The sequence below is a fragment of the Marmota monax genome, unplaced genomic scaffold (assembly GCF_021218885.2).
Source record: "Marmota monax isolate L192 unplaced genomic scaffold, Marmota_monax_Labrador192_F-V1.1 WCK01_AAM20220418_F8-fsc00003, whole genome shotgun sequence".
Taxonomy (NCBI): Eukaryota; Metazoa; Chordata; class Mammalia; order Rodentia; family Sciuridae; genus Marmota; species Marmota monax.
This window is the reverse complement of record NW_026694084.1, coordinates 14,673,747-14,690,891: the sequence shown is the minus strand read 5'-3', so window position 1 is coordinate 14,690,891 and position 17,145 is coordinate 14,673,747. Positions and strand designations below refer to the sequence as shown.

The 17,145-nt window shown below is 37.2% G+C and overlaps 1 protein-coding gene across 5 annotated transcripts in view; it reads left to right on the top strand.

Annotated features, from left to right (window-relative positions):
* Angpt1 (angiopoietin 1) overlaps nucleotides 1-17,145 on the top strand; it is a 236,205-nt gene that overhangs the window by 202,760 nt on the left and 16,300 nt on the right. The gene's annotated exons all lie outside the window — the stretch shown is intronic.

Genomic DNA, 17,145 nt, shown 5'->3' with positions numbered 1-17,145 from the left:
AGCCTTTTTCTGGAAGATTCCACATGAGAATGTGAATAGACTATTTGGACAAAAATTGTGAAAAAAAAAAACTATTTGAAAATAATTTGGCTATTTAGTATAATTTTACACCATGTTTATTTTTTAGCCTACATCTTTATTGGGAAGTAATTTGATGCAATGTATAAAACATTGTACTGGGAATTCAGAGACACAAATAGACTTAGGTTTGTAGTTGCTTTTCTGCATGACCTGGGACAAATTGCTTCACTTTTCCAAGCCTTAGATCCTCAGGAGTAAAATGAGGAGGTGAGGCTAAAGTTCTTTCCAATTTCGCAACCATTTAAAAAAAAAATTGAAGTACTCTGTTGTCCTGTGTGTATTTCAAGGACAAAACAATTTCATGTGGACTGAGAAAAATTCTCTTAAGCCTCCTAATGTAAATTGGAGCCCTGCATTTTTGTAGGTATTGGAAAAGTTGTTTCATTTATTTTAGTAAAATGTTTCTCATTTCTCTGATCCTCCGGGCTACATGGTCCTGGCTGAAACCAGTAGCAGATATATTGAAATGCAGGACTTTTTTTTTTTTTCAGCAGTTATAGAATGAACATAGTAAAAAATATGTATGGAGATGTTCCAGCAGCTTCAAAATTCTTAAAATCTCTGGCATAGGTTTTCAAACTCAAACTTTTACACAGTTTTATTTGAATTTACAAATTTACAATTTGAATTTACAATCAATTTGGTAGGTGTATACTTTTATTTATTTTCGATGTGGTTACTTCCTAAAGCCTAGGAGGAATTGCTTTAGTAAACAAAATTTATACTTTACACCTCCTGACTGAGATGAAGTATTTATGAGGAAACAAAACAAAACACTTTCTAAGGGCTTCAGAGGCTTGGAGAAGGCAGAGTCTTACAAAGTCACTTTCCTCAGGTCTTCTAAGTGTCAGAAAAATCTCTTTTAATGAAGATTAATATCAGTCTGTAGAGTCTTGGATTTTCCCAAGCCAACAAAAACAAGTGTCCCAGTGCTGTTTGTTAAGTCTAAGGATTCCCAGAGGATTTCTGCTACAGAATAAATAATTTTAAGGCTCAGATAACTGCCACCCTGGAAAGTTGCAGGTAGACCCATGTTGCAAAAACCAGCTGTTACAAAAACCAATATTGGAAAGACACCCGTTCCAGGAAATAGTGGAAGAGATGCCCTATGAGCCACTGCTCTAGAGTCCCCTAGTGCTATCCATCACCACAGTGGTGTAGCTGAGCATTCACATGAGTACATATATATGTGTGGGAGAGACAGGGTAGGGAATGGATAGTAGATAGCCAGCAAACCATCTCAAGGCCACAAACACAGCATATACTGAAGATGAGTATGAATAAGGAGCATTGATCAATTTGGGTAGGTTGGAAAGACTCACATGGAGTAAGTTGACATAAGTTTTAGGCAGGTTGGAATTAGCTGGGGAATAGTTCAAAGTTGCAGGTAGAAGAGAGGAAGGAATAGCACATGTGGAGGCTGAGAAGTGAGACATTGTATGCCTTAGACAAATGGCAAGTAATTAGGAGTTGCTTAAGCAAAGGTGGAAGGGGGCAAAGACGAATCAATCATGAGGCTAAGAGCGAAGGAGGCCAAATGACCAGCAACACGTGGAAGACTTAGGACTAGTAAGGAGCGATGGGCTCTGCAGTGGCCCCTCTGAAATGGTCTTTTCTTACATTGATTTCCCCCTCAATATTCTGAAAACACTATTTATTAAATATGGGTGGGGACAATGTGCAGAACACATCCCACAGCACTGAGCCCCTGTCCTTCAAGAGCTTAATCTCTTTGCCTGAATCGACTTTCTTTATCCTGGAAGTTACAGCTCAATCTGTAGAGCTCTTCATTTTAGACTGGGGAAGGAGCCCTTCTAGGAGCTACCCCTGTGTTCTATATATATATCTTTGTCCTGTCCTTATCACACTACGTGGTGATAATTGGCTGTTTCCTGTTATTAGTCTGTCACTTTTAGAAGGACAGGGACTTCACAATGTATGGCATGTGCCTGCCAAGGAAGCACTTCTACTAAACATAGAAAAGCACATCAATGAGAAATATTTTTTTGTACATTCCATAAATTAGATTCGAATATTGAATTCATTAATCTGGATGCCAGAAATTCAGAGACGAACAAGTTAGTCAAAGTTTCTGCTCTCTTAGGTTTATGGTATAGGATGAGGGCATATGATAATAAAGTACTATTTTCTTTAGTTTCTGGGACTGTTGCTGGAATGAGATTCACTTCCTGGTCTATTTGACTCCTGGTGTTTCTGTTTCTTTTATCTTTACTTTCAAGTGATATGTAAGGATTTCTGTATTGCATGATGCCAGGCAAATTAAATTATTCATAAAATAGATACACAACATACCTTGTTCATTGCTCTTTTAACTGAGCATGTAACTTTATTAAATCACTCTCTTAAAAGATGTTCTATCTCATTCATTTGAAATCTGAGCCTGCATTCATTCATATATCTAGCCAGCCAACTGCCAAATATTTATTATGCGGCCAGTATTTTCCTGGCACTCTATCACTGATTTCTAAACTTGACTGTGATACAGTCAGCTAGGATGCTTGTTTGAAATAAATATTTTTAAATTCCACATCTAGAGATCCTTATCCTGGTGATAATGGTCTTGGAGGTCAGGAACGGGTCCTTGTTCTCTGGTGTTGAAGATTAAACACCCGAAAAATGCTGAGGCAAGCGTAGAAAGCAAGTTTTATTTAAGTAAGAGGCAGCAGACTTCTTGGAAGAGAAGGGGCTGGCAGAGCTGGGTGTCAAGGGTGTGGGTGTGTCTTGCTCTTTTATAGCTCCCAGAACCCCTTACCTTCTCTTTCTTCTTCATGTATATGCCTAAGGGCAGGAAGGAACAGGGGCACAGGGGGTTATCTAGAAACCCATATTGCCAGGAAGCTCAATCCCAAACCCCTAGGTTAGCTGTTAACAACCAATTGTTCTCTATTTGATAACCAGCCATCATCCTTATTCATTACCTACACTGACTGCTTGACTTTCCCCCACTGCCTCAGTTTTCTGAGGAATGTGACAAATGCTGACCCTTCAGACCAGGTAGGACTACAAGCAGATTTTTTTTTTTTGCAAAGAAAGCATATGGGAAGGTCAGTTGAATGGGCTCATTTTATACAATTATTCTCTTAACCTCGTGTTCCCACCATCCTCATCTATCTATCCCCTTATACTAGGATAGGACCTAGGTATCTCAATCTCCTGAGTACATCAAGATGATGCTGATGCAGAAATAGTATTTTAGTAACACTAAATACTTGCTACTCTTGGAGGCTACTCATTAAGGAGAAGGAAGCAAACCTAGAAGTTGACTTAAACATTTCAGCTGCAGTGTGTTTTAGCATGTCTGCTTGATTTCTTTTGTTTTCTGTGTTCTTTGATCAAGGAATCATAGTCTTAAAAAAAATTCAATGTCACTGTGGACCTGCTCCCCCAAATAATGAAGAGACACAAAATTTTGCTTACATTTATGTGTGATTCAGCTCTACACTCACAGTCTGTAGTAAGAACCCTTGAAATTAGGGTATAGTTGGGTACTAAAGAAAATTGATCAATCCTATTGGGGTGAAGGATGGTTGAGGCCTATCAGAGGAGAATGAAGGGAATCAAGAAAGGCTCTATAGAGGGGAAGCCCCTGTGATTTGTGAAGTAGCACCAAGTATTTATGAGGCAAGCAGGAAAGATGGTGGCAGAGGAGGAAGGGGCTTTGATTTCCAGCCAGAACAAGGGATGTGGATAAAAACAGAGGTGGGAGGGAGCCTGCCCTCTGTAGAGAGCAGCAGATGTCTTGGTAAGCAGGGGTTCATTGTGTTACAGTTAACAGGGCCCTAATCCATGGTGAGGAGTTGGATCTCATACTAATTGTGAAGAGAAATAAGCACCCTGATGATTTTGGTCAACTTAGGAATCTACTTAGGCACCCTGGAGTCTTATTTACTGACCTCATTGTAACACATTGTCCAAATACAAGGGAAAGTGTTTTCTCTTTGCAAAAAAAAAAAAAAAAAAAAAAAAACCACCTCAGATAATATCTGTCAATTATTTTTAGCATTCTAAGCAACCTTTCCTCTCTGTCTTCCGCAGGGGAGGCTGGAAAGAAAGCTCCTTTAAACAGAAATAAAAATTAGAACAAATCTATCTCCCTTGAACTTGTTTGTACTGAAAAGTGCCAATTTCAATTACATATTTTCCAAGATCCTGACTTAATTTTTGGTAGAAGAAGAAAACCAATTGAAATCTCTGCAATAGTTGTTGGCTTGCTCTTTGAAGCACTAGAGGAGAATCCATCCAGTGAGCCACCGACTCAGAGCTGATGCTATCAGTCACATATTACCCCAGGGGAATTGAAATGTTTAAGGGACTGCCTGTGTTCTTTACCAGGGTCTTATTGCCACATCATTCATCTTAGCATTCAATTTTTTATGTATTCTTAGAAAAGGGAGGGGGGCTGGAGCCTATTTTGTTTTGAACTAAAAAGAAATAATTGCTACACTGTGTATTTCTGAACTTTGGAAAATGTAGCTCCATTGGCACAAATCTCATGAAAAAAAAAATTTCAATATATACAATGAGTGTGTTCTCTCCGGATTGTGCAAAGACAACCTGTGCTTGGGCTCACTATTTTCCTTGGGGGAAGAATTTATCATGAGTTTTGAACACATGCAAGCATCATGTCTGCATTGAAAAATACTGAGAACTGTATTTTGCTGTCATTTTGAAACAGGAGTCACTTGCAGCTGTATCAAGAATTTAAGGAAACCTGAATTGTTAATAAAATCATTTGGTTAAAGTTTGTAAGTGAAGGGAGAGACATTGAAAATGTATGTCATCAAAAGTTAGATGAAAAATCAGTGTACAATTTATACATGGAGAGTGAAAATTACCTAAAAGAATCATATTAGAGACAGAGAATAAATGAAACTGGATTTTCCAAAGCTTCTCATTAGTTGGGCTGAGGTTTTCTCTAACTCTGGAAATTTATCTTTCTAATCACAGTGTGGATCCAGGATCATCATTATCACAAACATTTTTTTCACACTTTCACATCTGCTGCATGTATTTAAAGATAAGTAGTATACTACCTCAGGGCATCGGAGGCTTACAAAATAAGACAGCATAATGGGAAGGCACATGTGCTGAAATGCTGATGATTCCTCAATAACCCAATTCCCTATGAGAAAAAGTAGAAATAATCGAGGAAGATTTAATGTGATAAAGAAAGTTTGCAGGAAATAGACCTGAGAATTAAAGGGTAGGTTGTCCTGGGTAGTCTTTCTAGGGATTTTTTCCTAATATCAGATAAGAGTAAACAAAGAAAATACACGTGCTGTGCTGTATTCAGCCAACAGAGCTCCCTCCTAGCAAGAGACACATACCAAGGTAGTGTTCTCAAAAGATTGGAATTTTAATTTATTAAGGAATAAATATTTGAACTAGGTAGTCAGCAAACAAGCAACTCTTTGCTTCTTGTTCCTTGAATTTAATATTTTGTTTATTCTGTATAAAATGAGAAATTTCAAATGATATGGCACCTTATGGATTTGAGGAAATTGGTGGTTTTCATCTTTAATTTCTTCAGCATGTTGCCTATCTGCAGGCCTTGGTTAGCTGTGTCTATATCTCTTCATTTCCATTACTGTCAGTACACTATTAAGGTCATTAGTTTATACTTGTTTAATTCAGACTCAGTCACACATATAACTCATGTGTACTGAGCCACATTTCCCTTATTGATGAGGGAAATTTCAGTTGTTTGATTTTTTAATTAATATTCAAGTACTTACTCTGCCTACATGCAGCAGTCTTTTTAAAGACTTATATGTATTATCTCATATAATATCCATAATAATACAAGGGGACATTACTGTTGTTAGAGGCATTTTACAGATGAGGCAAATGAGAATTAGAAAGGATAAGAGCTAGATTGCAAACTCAGAGGACTGAGCTTCAAGCTTTATTATGTCCTATTATCATTCCAGATATAGGTGTACATGGCACCTGCTGCCCTTTGTAAGTTAATGGTTTATTTATTTACTTGGTGTGTGTGAGCTAGATGAAGGAAAGGATCAAGAACTTTAGTCAATGACTTTATTGTCAATTATTTCTTTCATTCATACTTATTTTGTACTGAAACACCTTTATCTGCTGGATCTTTAGTTTTCATATCCCTATCATATCTTTAATTCTTAGTCAAACTATACCTTATCAATTCCTGTTTTAGCTTTTGCTTTTCCTTGTAGATTTATAATGATGCATGTGGATGATTGTCATGCAACAGTTTGTCTTGGACTTGTATTCTTGTACTTTTTCAAGTACACTGACTTTGCTTCTTGTATTTTCTTATCATTTCTAACATATCCATTGATAGGCTCTTGAGAACAGGTAAATAATTCTACTTAATTGTAGATAGCTGAGTTACAGAATATATCTCCAATACATGAAAAAGTGTATGGTATGTGAGTTTAGCCTCCTCCACTAGAGATGACAGTACCAGATTCAACATTGAAACACAAAACTTCTATCCTCCAACAAAGAACATAAAACTTTTGAAACAGATTCCAAGATGGAATGACTGGGCTGCAGAGGAAGTTATCCAACAGAATAGACACTTCTATAATTATAGGTTCCTTTTTAAAACATGATGGTCTCATTTCTCATTTGGACTCCAGTACTTATGAGTTGTTTTTATCAAGCTTTTGTCTATTGGAAGCTGCAAGCTAATAATGAATACAGCAGAGCCCCAATATGACTAGAATAGACAACAATTCATTCACATTGGACAAATCTCAAATCAGGAAAAGTAATACCAGTGGGACTTGAATTCTAAAAGATAATTGCATTGTTAGTGTTAAAATGTTTCTACATACAAACCATCTCTTAAATTATTTGTACTCTTAGTTCATAATTGATTCAATAAACATTTATAGAACACTTGCTGCATGTATAGCATATAAATTTTATGAAAATGGCTAGGACATGAATAATTCTGTCAGGAGGTTACAGTCTGGTGGGGAAGATTGGACAGTTGCATTATTATAAGGACATTATAATACTAGAGTAGACAAAATGAGATGTGCCCCAAAAGAAGCAGGGAGACAGGGAGAAAGGATGGCTCAGTAAATTTCAGGTTATTTATAAGCACAGGATATCCTTGGATAATAATGCATGAGAAGATAAAATGTCACCTTGTACATGTTATTGTGAAAAAATAGAAATATTATTTAGCTAGATAAAATTTTACTGTGCTAGTAATAATAATGAATTCATATTCTTCCCTTTATCTCAAGGCTTCCAGTATTAGTAATTTCCACTGTGATCAATTCAATTATTTGAACTCTGTATTTTCAAAATATATTTTTTGTAAAAATTAATGAATTTTAGCCTCAAATACTAATGATGAAAAAAAGGAAATGAAAATATACTATCTTAGGTTGTTAGTATCTCTAAGTAAGTGCTTTGTCTGCTTTTTACTTGGTGCTCCCAACACCTTCAAAAAACTGATGGAATCTCTTTTCTTTCTTTTCTTGATGTTAGATATCCTCAAAATTTATCTGTGTTCTGAATTTCACAATTACTTGTCGCAAAAGTGCTTCTCATCCTTTTCTAAAAGTTTACACCCTCCACAGCTTCCAAGTGAATCTCCTCTCCTGAAAAACTTGAATAGTTTAGAATCTCCGGACTTTTACTGTACCTTTTTCTCTACAATTCTAAGCATTTGACTACCTCCCAATGGTGTCTTCATCATGCCAAATGCCTTTTCTCCCTCAAGTGTACAGTAAGACAAACACTGTTTGCTCTCTGTAATTGACAAGAGAGATGCCATCTCTGTTTTCAGCAAAAGACGCCACCTGTGTCATTTAAACTCCACACTAACAGACAAGCTCTGACAGCCCCCTTTGCTGATGGTGCCCTGAGGCCCTTTCTGTGGGGTGTGGTGGGGGAGGGTGCTTAAAGCAGAGACAGTCCTGGAGCAGCCACAGGAGTCAATGTCCTGAAACTCTGTCAGACTGAGTCATTGCTACCAGGTTCTGAAAGAGAACCATGGGGGTCATTTTGCGTTTTCTTCAAGTAATTGTGAGGAAGACAAAGTAGTTCCATATGGTGGCAGGGAGAAGAGAACTCAGAGCCAAAATAAAAATCTACTGGGCTCGTGAGTACCTAAGACCTTGAAGTTCAAATATCTGAGATTGTGTCTACTATTAAGAGTCGAGGCTACACTTCAAATTGTCATACATACAACTCCCCTGCCTTAGACAGTGAAAGAGACTCTTGCTTCCCTTAATACAGTAGAAATATAAAAATGTAGAGAAAGGGGCAGTCCCTTAGATAGACAAAATTAATGAAAACTGGATTCCTGAGATTGGGCTCCCTATTTTAAAGAAAAGAATGTTCTAGAAACTCTTATATGACAGAATATATTGAAGCCTGTCCTTCCATAATAGAAGGCACTCTGGTCCGACATTCATTAGGAAATATGAGTTAGTGACTTAGTTATGGACATTTCTGAAGGAGAAGGAAAAGAGTGACTATATCTTTCATCAGGATGACTAGAAAACCGTGACCAATTTCACTAGGCATCCATCTGGCTCATTTTCCATCAGATACTAATTTAAAAAATCAAAATACTGACATTCTTTATAGTCATTGGCCCAAAAGCACTCAGGTTTTTTTATGTGTGTCAATTAGGAAAAAAAAAACACATTGAAGAGGATTAATGCCATGATTCTGCCCCAGCTGCCTTTCGGTCACTTCTAATTGTATTCTTGGAGTATACTTGTGTCTTTGTTTTTGTTATTGAGTTCTTACCCCACAGCTTCCTTATTTTTGTCTCTAAGCCAAATGTTTTGCTCTAGAGGAACATTTTGTTTAATTGCCTAACGTATCATCCTTCATGCTGGCCATATCTACACTGGCTGAATGCAGAAATAAATGTGCAGGATTCCCAAGCTGTTATTTTGGAGGAAGTATTCACTCTAATGATTCACACTTCAAGTCCCTTTTCACTATAGTCAGATGCAAAGCCAGTCTGGGCCCTTCTGTGTATTGACTTTCTTTTGGAAAGTGAAGGTCCATTTGGAACCACAATAAACTAGATGGAGAAAGCCATAAATAGTTATATATGATGATTTAAGAAACCAGCCAGAACCACTATTAAAAAGAAACATTTTTGTGAACTTCAAAGAAGTTTTCTTATCTAATTACAAAAAATACATGGCATTAATGAGCAACCAGCCCTTAGTGTGCTTTATCAAATAGCTAGCTAAAGGTGTTGGCTTTGGGTCAGTAGTTGTGACTCTGCACTGGCCAGATAAATGTCAAGAAAGAACAGCCCCTTCCCTGCACAGAGGGCCTCTCCTTGACTATAGTTTCTCCCAGAATCTTTATGGTTTTCCTCACTCATACATTTCTTAAAATAGTGTTGAGGAGAATTTTATTTTATGAAATTCCATCTCTATCTCCCAGTGCAAGAGAATGACTACCCAGGGTGTGTGTGTCTTCTTTAGAAGAACATAAGACACTATTCTGTGACATGCTAAGGAGAGATGCTACTTTAACTAAGTTACTAACTCTCCTCAGTCTTGCACAGTGAAATAGTCACTATTCCTTAAGATATCATCAGTGTCTTCTACTTTCAATTCATTCCAACCAGTAGGTCCCTGTGTTTACGTTACACACCTTGGGCGTCTTCTCTACCTCTGCTTCTTGATTCAGTGATTTGTGATCTGAACAGGACCTTTGGGAAGTATTTTCACGTCTAATCAGACTTTTCCCTTTTCTTTCTCAAAATGACTTTAACTGAAGCATTTATCTTTCCTATGGTTTGATTTTGAATTTGTTTCCTTGTGTCAGCTGGGTATGCACACAATACAAATAAAACATTTGATAAAATGTGAGAACTAAAGAGAAGACATAGCCTTTTCTTCTTAATTCTATATGTATAATATATCAAGCATGTTTTTATATTCCCAAGTTTATGAGACAATGAGAACAAAAACAATTGGAAGGAGAGTAGGGAGGAGTATTTTAGGATGCACACACATGTATACATGTCTACACACAGATGTATGTATTGGGCAAGGAAGTAGAAACCTAACTACTAATCTTGAGTAATCAGCTGAAAGAGATGTAAAACTTTCTTTCTGAAAACATGGGTTAGATATTTTTTGGTTATAAGGGTTATTGATATTTGAGTTATTTTTATTTGCTATAATGATCCTACTGAAAATTAATTACTGAGCAAACCCATCATTCATTTATTTAATGAGTATTGGGTTCTTCATTTCTGGCACTGTTGTAGATTTTGGTGATTCAAAGATGGTAAGACACAGTTTATACCTCAAGGAGCTCACAATTTATTATGGGATACATAAGTAAAAAGATAAACTGTGATGCTCTTTGAGGCTATAGGTGAAATGAATCTTAAAGGCTGAATAGAAGTTCAGCAACTATTCAAAACCAACAAGGTCCCACCAGAAAATGGAAATGTGAAAAGTATTTGTCACTTTGAGGGAGGAAATGCTTGGGTAAGGCTAGGGCACTATTCCTGTATGCAGGAAATAAGAGATGCAATTGGTGAGGACGTGGGTTTAAGTAGACATTAGAAAAGGCCTAGACAACCAAGGCCTTCTAAACCACCGTAAAGAATTTAGACTCTAGCCTTTGAGTGTTCAGGGAGCAACTGAGGGATTTTAACAGGAGCAGAGGAATGATGAGGAGCACAGAGCCACATGAAGCATGGATTTTAGGGGTGAGAAGAAGAAAGAGTGAGACCCCAGGCAGGGAGACAAGTTGAAAGACTTCTGTAGTCACCCACAGGAACTGGGAGGACAAGAAGACTTACCTTCAACTCTTAATCAAATGGATATGGACAAAGATCTCTTTGCTCACGTATCCTAATACACAGCATCGATAAGACTCATATGTGGTAGGTTTTATTGTCAAACTTGACGTATACACCAGCATATGTACTTAGAGATGCATGAAGTCACTCTTAAAAATACGACAATTGATGCTATATTCATATGACAGCTTCCAAATGATTTTGGAGAATAGTTGATAACCTGAAAAAAAAGTCACTCAATTGCATAGGAAAATAATCTGTAAAATATAATGTAAAGTAGAATTCTATTTCAATTTGTTTTTATCCAAGAGGGCAAATGACTGAAGGGAACAAAACTGATATTAGTGATATTAGTGATTACCCCTAGAGAGAGATAAGGTGGGGCTGTGAGTACAATTGTATTCACAGTGCTGAAATTTTTAGAAGAATGTGTTTAAGCATTGTACGTATACTTAAAATAAATAACATTATGTTTGAAGAGGAAAATTAAGGAAAAGACTAAAAATATATATGTCAAGTATAGTTATACTTGATAAGATTTTTGGGTTGATTTATTCCCCCCGATTAACGCTTTCCTTTTTATTTTTGTTGTTTTCCTTATATTTATTTTATTAACTGAGAAATACTAATTGTGCATATCTATGGGGTACAATGTGATGTTTTGATCTATGTATAGATTATTTAAAGATTCAAAATCAAATTAATTAATATATCCATTACTCCACCAACTGTTGTATGTGTGTGTTGAGAATGTTTAAAATAATCTACTCTTTTGGCTATTTTGAGTTATACATTATTAATAATTGTGGTCAACATTCAGTGTAAGTTCATTAAAATCTTAGTGATCTTTAGTGTATAGATTACCGAAACATATTTAATCAGTCTAGTTGAAACTTTGTATCTTTTGATGAACATCTTCCTTTATCCTATCTTATTTCCTTCCCCTAATTTTTAGTAGGCACCTTTCCACTTTTGTTTCTATAAATAAAATTAACTTTTGTAGAGTCCACATGTGAGTTCATAATAATATTTGTCCTTCTGCACCAATTTATTTTACTTATTATAATGACCTACAATTAGATCAAACTTGTTGCAAAGTACAGAGTTTGCTTCCTTTTAGAAGGCTGTGTATTATTCTATTGTGTCTATACATCACCTTTTCTTTGTCCATTCAAAAACTGAAGGATACTTAGGTTGCTTCCATATCTTGGTTATTATGAATAATTCTGAAATTAACATGAGAGTACAGATATCTCTTTGGCATACTGATTTGAAGGAAACCTTGTATACTGGTGGTGTCAATGTCAATTAGTATACCCATTTTGAAAAGTCGTATGGAGGCTCCTCAAAAAATAAAAATAAAAATTGAATTACTGTAGATCCTGCAGTAATTCCACTTCTGTGATTTTCTTTGCTTTGCTTTGCTTCTCAAATTTATGAAATTGCATATTTGTATTGCCTTGGTTACACAAAGGAACAATTATAAATTATGATACTCATGCTGTAAACTTCATGAGAAAGGATAAAAATATAAAATATATCCAGCATGTGCTAGCCATCCAATTAGAATCAATGGAACTACCTTTGCTGAATTACCTGCAAAAGGTGCTACACTACATTACTCTTTCCCATAAAGTCTGCCCTTATTATTAGTAAGCTTATACCTCTGCAGGGGAAATGGTAGTGATTTAATAAGGAAGGAAGTCCACCACAAACCACAGGGAGCCAAAGGCACAGCTGGGGTCAACAGGGTTCTTGGAAGAACACCTGAGCACTAAATTCAGCCAGTCCCAGGGCAGCAGGAGATTTCAGGTCACCAGAGACTCAGCTACTTAATTTTGGATTCATTCAGAGTCCTGTGACTGTAACTCTGTATTCACCAAATAAGCAACTTTCTGGTTATAATTTGGCTTTGTGTGTAAAAGTCTAAGGAGATCAGGCACTGGGTCCCTAAGGTACTCATACTTTGGCTGCAAATGGTGACCTGACAAAAGTCATTGGTGATTTTACAAGTGTGTGTGTGTCTGAGGGGCTGAGGAACTCTAAGATAAAGTGAACAAATTTAACTTCAGACCATATCTGGAAAGTAGAAATTTCATCCAGGTAACCTTCTCCAGGAATCTTAATGGTGACCTGGAGCTTACTTTCCTCCAATAAAGTCCACCTCTGTGGAAGCTGAAATGTGTAAACTCACATGCGCATGCACACACACACACACACACACGCACAATCTGTGATTTTTAGCTTACCTCTTAGAGTTTTACAATAGAAACCTTTATGTGATAATTCAGCATTGGAAGTTATTTGTACTACTGTTACTGTAATTTGTACTATTGTTCTATTAATCATTGACACCAACAAAACCTGACTGGGAAATTATGTATTTTCCTTAGACTCAGAAATCCCTGCAGAATGTTTATAAAATACTTTGTACAAATGCACAAAAATACTTAGTGTACAAAAGCACTAAATATTTTTGTTAGACAGACGAACGAAATTAAAGGCATAAAAATAGGAAAAGAAGAACTTAAATTATCACTATTTGCGGAAGACATGATTCTATACCTAGAAGACCCAAAAGGGTCTACAAAGAAACTACTAGAACTAATAAATGAATTCAGGAAAGTGGCAGGATATAAAATCAACACGCATAAATCAAAGGCAGTTCTGTATATCAGCAACAAAACTTCTGAAACGGAAATGAGGAAAAACACCCCATTCACAATATCCTCAAAAAAATAAAATAAAATATTTGGGAATCAACCGAACAAAAGAGGTGAAAGATTTATACAATGAAAACTACAGAACCCTAAAGAGAGAAATAGAAGAAGATCTTAGAAGATGGAAAAATATACCCTGTTCATGGATAGGCAGAACTAACATCATCAAAATGGCAATATTACCAAAAGTTCTCTACAGGTTTAATGCAATGCCAATCAAAATCCCAATGGCATTTCTTGTAGAAATAGATAAAGCAATCATGAAATTCATATGGAAAAATAAAAGACCCAGAATAGCAAAAGCAACTCTAAGCAGGAAGCATGAATCAGGCGGCATAGCGATACCAGATTTCAAACTATACTACAGAGCAATAGTAACAAAAACAGCATGGTACCTGTACCAAAACAGGCGGGTGAACCAATGGTACAGAGTAGAGGACACAGAGACTAATCCACAAAGTTACAACTATCTTATATTTGATAAAGGGGCTAAAAGCATGCAATGGAGGAAGGATAGCATCTTCAACAAATGATGCTGGGAAAACTGGATATCCATATGCAACAAAATGAAACTGAATCCCCTTCTCTCGCCATGCACAAAAGTTAACTCAAAATGAATCAAGGAGCTTGATATCAAATCAGAGACTCTGCGTCTGATAGAAGAAAAAGTTGGCTCCAACTACATATTGTGGGGTCGGGCTCCAAATTCCTGAATAGGACACCCATAGCACAAGAGTTAATAACAAGAATCAACAAATGGGACTTACTTAAACTAAAAAGTTTTTTCTCAGCAAGAGAAACAATAAAAGAGGTAAATAGGGAGCCTACATCCTGGGAACAAATTTTTACTCCTCACACTTCAGATAGAGCCCTAATATCCAGAGTATACAAAGAACTCAAAAAATTAAACAATAAGATAACAAATAACCCAATCAATAAATGGGCCAAGGACCTGAACAGACACTTCTCAGAGGAGGACATACAATCAATCAACAAGTACATGAAAATATGCTCACCATCTCTAGCAGTCAGAGAAATGCAAATCAAAACCACCCTAAGTTACCATCTCACTCCAGTAAGATTGGCAGCCATTATGAAGTCAAACAACAACAAGTGCTGGTGAGGATGTGGGGAAAAGGGTACTCTTGTACATTGCTGGTGGGACTGCAAATTGGTGCGGCCAATTGGAAAGCAGTATGGAGATTCCTGGGAAAGCTGGGAATGGAACCACCATTTGACCCAGCTATTGCCCTTCTCGGACTATTCACTGAAGACCTTAAAAGAGCGTACTACAGGGATACTGCCACATCGATGTTCATAGCAGCACAATTCACAATAGCTAGACTGTGGAACCAACCCAGATGCCCGTCAATAGATGAATGGATAAAAAAAAATGTGGCATTTATACACAATGGAGTATTACTCTGCACTAAAAAATGACAAAATCATGGAATTTGCAGGGAAATGGATGGCATTAGAGCAGATTATGCTAAGTGAAGCTAGCCAATCCCTAAAAAACAAATGTCAAATGTCTTCTTTGATATAATGAGAGCAACTAAGAACAGAGCAGGGAGGAAGAGCAGAAGGAAAAGATTAACATTAAACAGAGACATGAGGTGGGAGGGAAAGGGAGAGAAAAGGGAAATTGCATGGAAATGGAAGGAGACCCTCATTGTTATACAAAATTTCATATAAGAGGTTGTGAGGGGAATGGGAAAATAAACAAGGAGAGAAATGAATTACAGTAGATGGGGTAGAAAGAGAAGATGGGAGGGGAGGTGAGGGGGGATAGTAGAGGATAGGAAAGGTAGCAGAATACAACAGTTACTAATAGGGCATTATGTAAAAATGTGGATGTGTAACCGATGTGATTCTGCAATCTGTATTTGGGGTAAAAATGGGAGTTCATAACCCACTTGAATCTAATGTATGAAATATGATATGTCAAGAGCTTTGTAATGTTTTGAACAACCAATAAAAAAATAAAAAAATACCTAACATCATAGAATAATGGGACATATAACTGCATGCAAACACAAATCAAATAAATATACATCTCCAAGCAGTAATCAATATTTATTATGCTTGTTTAATAATAATGTAATCCCTTGGTCAGAGATGGCCTACATCCTAGAAGTTTCTTACTCATATAGTAATGTTAATCACATATTAGCTGCAGACAGATAAGATTCTTAAAAAAGACTCAGGCACAGAAGTAGAGATGGACATGGACTTGAAGGGAGTATTGCTACATGATTTTGGTGAGAACCCTGTGTTGGTACAGAAGAGCAGTTTATGCAGGGTTAGAGAGGGGATAGTCTTACACAGAAAATACTGTATCAAACAGTCAATGCTGACAACTGCAGCTTAGTTTCTCTGAACTCTGAGAAGTCATTGGAGGACAAGGACAAATTCAAATTTGCTCAAAATACTACATGGCTCAGGGCAAGAAACAGCATGTCGGATCAACAGGAAATGAGCAGACATCAAACAAAAACCTGCATGAGGTAACTACAATGATTTGTCCTTTAGTTCAAGTTCTAGGACAACATGCTTCAAAATGTAATCCTTATTCTGCAAAGTGCAATCCGAGATGCTCATTGAAAACACAAGTTACGGGCCTAGTGAATACACACTTATATCAAAGATCAGGTGATCTGCCATGCGTACAACTGTTCTAGGGCCACTGATGTTACTACTAATTTTATATAAGAAATATTTCTAGAGAATAAGTTTCCCAGAGAATGCCACATTTAAGATTATCAGTCGGGATCTTGAAGTTAAGTTAGGGATACAACTAGAATACAAATCTCTCAAAGGCATGAATTATTTTGTTTTTGTTTGTTTGCTGATGTGTCTTAAATGCTTAGAATAATGTAGGGTATATGGTATGAGCTCAGCAAACAGTTGTACAGAGGTTGAATAAAGAGCTTGGGTCTACAGTCAAGTACAACTGAATCCCATTCAGCTGGCTTAGCCTCGCTACACCCTTGCAAAATGGGCATGCTAGTGACACATTCCTGGCTGTATCCTGTGGTATCCTGGTTCACTTGTGCTCAGAAGGAACCTGTATTAGTCTCATACACTGCTAACCTCTCCCATCCCAGCCATCACCTCCAAGCACCCCAAGGGCCCCTCACCCAGTTTTGTACATCTCCCTGGCCACCAGGACCAGGGACTCCCACCATGTTCCAAGACTCTCAAACCACTGCCTGATAACCTGGAGCTCTCCACCTTCTACCTGTACCTGGCCTTGTCCTACTACATGTGGCTTTGAAGATCTGCACCAAATGTTTTCTTCATCAGTCTCGGGAGGAGAAGGAATATGCTGAGAAGCCGAGGGAGTCGCAGGATTGAGGGACTGGCCAGGTCTTCCTTCAGGATATAAAAGGACCAGGCCCTCAGAACTTGGAGAGCAGGTTGGAGGCAGTGGAGGGTACCTTACACTGGAGAATCTCAGTCAGTTACTTCTGGACCTGGACAAACTGGCCACTGAAACACCTGTGACATCATGGAGGTGCATGACCTGAA